We start from the raw sequence: 6,623 nt of genomic DNA, 5'->3' as shown, positions 1-6,623 counted from the left end.
AAAAAAAATTTCCGAAAAATATAATAATATTCCGAAAATCCGTACGATTATAGCAAAATTGGGGAAAAAAATTTTCTCACCAAAATAGGCCGAATTTATAACCAAAATTCATGGAAACGGCCTTCTGGACGCAATGGCAGGGTCAGATCTAGTCTAGGATGCCTCCAAAAGATGCTGCTCCTTAGATCTGTCTCTTGACGTCGCAATAATGCCTCTTCAAGACGAATCAATGAAGCCCCAATGGCTCTGATACCATGTTGGATTTCGCCAAGATCAAGAGCTCAATGAAATGTACAAAATAGAGACACAATATGGAACAAGAATAAATTGTATTCTCATCAATAGAAATGATCAATAACATAGCTCAATAGTTGTTTCAATGAATAGAGGTCTGCTTATATAGGCAAGGCTAGGGATATGTATGAGCACACAAATATGACATGTGGCTCAATAAGAAACAAGGGTAGGTAGGAAATAGGTGTGGGTAGGTAGGAGAAATAATATAATATTCCACATGAGGTGGATCACCCACCGAAGGTGGAATTATCACTCCACAATAAGTGGATATGATAGTGTAATAACAAGATCAACACCAAAAAAGGTGGAATTTCTCCTACACACACTATCCCAATATGGCACAAACACCCAAGTGTCTCATATCCAAACTACTATGAAATGCATTATCCTAAGTAAACTTAAGTAAGTGTAATAATATCCATGATGAATAATTATTTACAACAACAAAATGATACAATGATCTATATGGAAATGTAAAGAATGATTATCCAATATGCTATTCAAATGTTTTTGATTTTTGATGCAATTTGACAATGATGTGAAAATGCAAATGCAATGATTGATTGATTATATGATTATGAGTCTAAGTGCAAAGGTGAATTTAAATGAGAAGAAATGATAATGCAAATAATAATGATGATACACTACATGATTAATGAAATGCACTTATGGTGAATGCAAATTAATGCAATTTTTGAAATGCAACTAAATGATTTGAAATGATTCTAAAGATTAGTGTGCCTATGATGATCAAATGCAATTTGTTTTTGTTTGTCCAAGTATACTCAATCTTGATTTATGACCATTGATCTGTGAATGAAATGAAATGCTTATAATGCAACTGACAATGAATGCTTATAATGCAAGTGAATAATGAGCTAATCTAAAATGATCTAACTAAAAATGATATTGCCATTCTTCATATGTGATCTTGTAACAGTGCTTGATTTCATCGTTGAGCTTTAAAATGTTGTATGAGAATACAAGAAACTTGACATAAAGATTCAAGATGACCTGAGTATTTCTTACATGGATTTTGATATAGCAAGTTAATACAAGCAACTTGATATAATGGATCAAGTTGACCTGAGTATTGCTCGCAGAACAGACAAGGATTATCTCCTTTCATGCATGACTTGGAACGTCCTCCTTGATATTTTTCCAATCATGTCCTAAGATAAGTACATACCGTAGTAAGAGATAAACCACAGACAACAATCAAAGAAAAATAATCATGCCCCATCATAGCTTCTCTAGTCATAAACATCCTTGAGTCACATAGAATACATGATTAGCAATAAAATCGAGATATAAATACTAAATCTTGTATGTCATTAACATGTTCCTATGGTCATTAACTAATATAATCATCTTGATGAATGATCTTTGATAATCCTTTATTACTTGCTAATTGATTCTTCAGTTTTCTGAGTTTCACAATTCAGTTATTGATGAAATTCCTTGATTTTCATTGCTTTGTTGCTCGTTATCTGTTTCAAAACCCTAGGTGTTTTTGGTTTTTCTAAGTTTTTTGAATGTTCTGAGATTTTCAAAGATTTAGAAGATCACCTTAGAAAAAGGAATTAGGATTTTGCCCCCTGTGGAAACAAAAATTTATTATGGATGTGTGAATTGATCAAGATCCAAACCATAGTGGGATACAAATGTAGATTGATTGATTCTAATAAAATCTAAGATAGTGACTATGACAAGTGTGTCAAAGATTGATAGTTGCTGATAAGCTGCATATGTCCTACAAAATAGTTCAAAGAAAGTGATGCGAGAGATGGAATGGATGTGATAGGATAGATGGAAGCGATATATGCGATATGATGGAGTGGATTTGGTGTGCAAAGCAATCTCATAGATGGAGGAACGTACTTTGTAGATAGCGTCTGTTTACCAGGTTTTCACCATCTAAATTTATTGCACTTTTCTCTCTTTTTCTCTTTCTTCTTTTTTTTATTATTTTATTTTATGCTTTTTAGGGATTTTCTGCTTTTCGGATGTTTACTGATTTTTTCAGGACTTTATATGCTTTTTATTGATTTTTTCCAGGACTTTATATCTCAAGCATAGAATTTCTTGAGATGGATAGAATTGATAGGTTCATCAAACCAATCACCTTCAGGGGTATATAACTTGTATGCTCTTGATCCATATGCTTCTACTATGGCAAAAGGTCTTAGCCAATTTGGTTCAAAATTTCCCTTCTTGTCTCGGTCTTGCTGATTTCTTGGATTCTCCCTTAGAACTATATCTCTAGTCTGAAAAATGTGTGGCTTGACCCTATGGTTATAACTTCTTGCCATTATTTATTGATATACTTTCAAATGATCTGTTGCATTTTGGAAACATTCTTGAATTAGTTGAAGTTCCTGGAGTCGAGAGACTCGTTGCTCTTCTTCTGGTATAAGACCTTTCAAGGATACTCATAGAGAAGGTATCTCTACTTCTATAGGTAATATGGATTCTGATCCATAGACCAAACAATATGGAGTTGCCCCCATTGGAGTGCGGATGCTAGTTCGGTATGTCCAAAGAGCGGGATTTAGCTAAATGTGCCAGTCTTTTCCGACTTCATTGATTGTTTTCTTCAATATTTTCAAGATAGTTTTGTTTGATGCCTCAGCTTGACCATTTCCCTATGGATAATATGGAGTAGAAAACCTATGTTGGATATGAAATTGTTCACATAGCTCCTTCACATCTTGATTTTTGAATGGTCTTCCATTATCAGTGATAATGGTCATAGGAACTCCATAGCGATAAATTATATTATTCAGAATGAATGATGATATTTGTTTTTCTGTCACTGTTGTTAAAGGCACTGCTTCAATCCATTTAGTAAAATATTCAGTAGCAATCAGAATAAACTTATGTCCATTAGAAGATGAGGGATTTGTCTTTCCTACCAAATCAAGGCCCCATTGAGAAAATGGCCATGATCTTGTCATAGGATATAACTCTTCTGTTAGTGCATGAATGAGATTCCCATGGATATGACATTGTTTGCATTTTCTAGCATATGTGAATGAATCTCTTTCCATAGTAGGCCAATAGTAACACATACGAAGAAGTTTCTTAGCCAATGTTAAACCACTTGAGTGTGTGCCACAAATACCTGCATGAACTTTGTTAAGAAATTTCTTAGATTCTTCTTGTTAAAGACATCTCAACAAAGTATCATCTAGACCACACCTATATAGGATATCAGCAATAATAGTATAGTGAGATGACTAATGGATAAAATTTCTTCTCTAATTGCGAGATAAGTCAAGAAGAAGGATATTTTCTTTTAAATACTGATAAGTTTGACCGTATAAGGATTGACTAGTTCCTAATATATGGGAAATTCGGTAGGTATGCTGGGACTGAATGGTAGGAGTTAAGATATATTCCATGAGAAATTTGTAATGATGTTGATTCTCCTTATTTTGCAATAGAGATTCTATTGTAGCCATTGCATCTGCTCCTTTATTCTCATTTCTTGGAATCTAGGTGAATGATATTTCTTTAAATTGTTCTCTAAATTCCTCTACTAGCTGTTTGTATGGCATGAGGTTATCATCCTTAGTTTGATATTCATCATTTATTTGATTCATGATAAGCTGTGAATCACCATAGACATGTAGTTCTTTAACATTCCATTCAATGGCCATCTTAAGCCCAATAGACAATGCTTCATATTCTGTAGTATTATTGGTGCATGGAAACCGTAGTCTATATGATTTTGGAATTGTGTGTCCCTCAGGTCTGATGAAAAGGATTCCTGTGCCTGATCCATATTATGTATAAGAACCATTAAAGTACAATTCCCAAAAGTTTGTACTTACTATCAAAATATCTGCATCAATAAATTTGATGTGCAAAGGCATGTCATTTTGTGAAGGTGCATCAGCCAATTGATCAATGATGACCTGTCCCTTGATAGCTTTTTGGTCAACATACTCTATATCAAATTCACTTAGTATCATAACCCATTTGGCTAGTCTCCCTATCAAGGTTGACTTTCTCAACAAATATTTGAGGGGATCTATCTTTTCTATTAGTTTTACAGAATGAATAAATGTATAATGTCGCAGCTTTTGAGTTGCAAATACAATTGCTAGACATGTCTTTTCTATTGAGGAATAATTTAATTCATAACCAACAAGCATTCTACTGATATAATATACTGCTCTTTCTTTTCCTTCTTCATTATGTTGAGCTAGGAGAGCTCCTAATGATACATTTGTTGCTACGATATAGAGAAACAATGGTTTCCCTTTGGCTGGTGATACCAGTACTGGAGGACTCACAAGATATTCTTTTATTTGCTAAAAAGATTCTTCACATTTTAGATCCCATTTGAATGGAATATTTTTATGTAGAAGATGGGTGAATGGAAGACATCTATCTACTAACTGAGACACAAATCTCCTGATTGATTGCAATCTTCCTTGTAAAGATCACAATTGACTTATGTTCCTAGGTGACTCCATCTCCATGATGGCTTTGACCTTTTCAAGATCTACTTCAATTCCACAAGCTGATAAAATGTACCCAAGAATTTACCCCAAATGCATATTTCTTTGGATTTAATCTCAATTGATATCTTTCTAGCCTGTCAAAAACCTTGGTTAAGATGTTCAAATGTTCTTGTCTTATATGATATTTTGCAAGTATATCATCGACATTATCTTCCATAAATGTATGCATCATATCATGGAAAATTATCATCTTGGCCCTTTGATAAGTTGCTCCTACATTCTTAAGCCCAAATGGCATAACATTCCAGCAATAAGTTCCCCATGCATAGGTGAAAGCTGTCTTTTCTTGATCTTCAGGTGTGATTCTTATTTGATTATATCCTGAGAAGCCATGCATTAATGAAAACATCTCATGCCCTTCTGATAAGTCCACTATTATATCAATGTTTGGTAGTGGGAAATCATCTTTTGGACATTCTTTATTTAGATCTCTAAAATCTGTACAGACTCTTATGCTTTTATCTGGTTTTAACACTGGTACAATACTTGAAACCCATTCTGGATAAGCAACAGGTCTTATAAAACCCACTTGTAATAGTTTCTTTAGCTTGGTTTTTACAAGAAGAGAAATGTGTGGATTCATCTTTCTTAGCTTTTTCTTAACTGGTTTTGCTTTTAAATCCATATTAAGATGATGCATGATAAGATCTGGATTAAGTCCTAGCATATTCGCATAGGACCAAGCAAAATTTATTTGTCTTTGCTTAAAGAATTCCATGTATTGTTTCATGTCTTCTTCTGATAATGAGGTAGCATAATGAATTATTTTAGGATCCTTTGATGTACCAATGTTTACTGCTTCTGTTGGTTCTATCAGCCTAGCAGATCTCTCCTAAAAATATGCATGAAGAATGTCAAACTTTCCATCTTCTGGTGCCTCAAAGAGGTTCACACCATCAAATATGTCCTTTATTTTCCCTTTTGATGGGTCTAGTGTTTCCATGAAATGGTTTTCAACAATAGGTCTCTTTCCTTGTTTTATTTCACTTTTGTGACTAGAAAGTTTGGCATTCTCCTGACTATGAGAAACATTACTTGATTCTGCAATGGAAGATATCTTAGGTGTGATGGGTTCGACAATAGTAAGGTACATAGCTAAGTCATGATCATTGGAAAAGACATTCACTTCAAGGTTTTCTAAATTATCCCAATCAATTAGTTCAGGATGAAGAAGGGGTAAATCATAATCACTGTCATCATTAGGTGCTTCAACATTCATGACAAAATGATCATAATTTTGCATAGAATAGGTACTGTCATAGATTAAATGTTTTTGAGAATTGTCTTTCCCAAGCATCTCCCAATTAGTTCTAAGAAAATCAATATTAGTATTTTGTTGTTCATACTCAAGTGGTTCTTCAACTGACGTTTGTCCTTTAAATGAATGGATTATATCAACACACATGTCTTTAATACTGCAAATTACTTCCTTTTTGACCTCATTTGCATTTTGGAGTTGACATACTTGTGTACATGATAAAGAAGATTCTTTTGCTAGAGTTTGTCTCCTTTCAAACTCAACTTCTTCTGGACTAATAGTCAATCCAACTTGACTATCTCTTAATTCTTCTATGGTTCTACCACATCTAGATACATCTTGTTCCTCTTTTGATGCAAATCTTATATTTATGGATGCTTGATCTATCCTTGTTTGTACTTCTTGTAGCATTACTTCTTTGTCTTTGTCATTCCCTTTCCTTTTTGCATACACCTCTTTTCTCTAAATTCAGAGTTTTTCTTGCCTTCTTTCTAACTCCATCTTTTGTTTTGTAATAGACAAGTCTTCTTTCATGA

Source organism: Cryptomeria japonica, chromosome 7 (assembly GCF_030272615.1).
Source record: "Cryptomeria japonica chromosome 7, Sugi_1.0, whole genome shotgun sequence".
In the NCBI taxonomy this organism is placed as follows: Eukaryota; Viridiplantae; Streptophyta; class Pinopsida; order Cupressales; family Cupressaceae; genus Cryptomeria; species Cryptomeria japonica.
Note: the sequence above shows the minus strand (reverse complement) of the source record.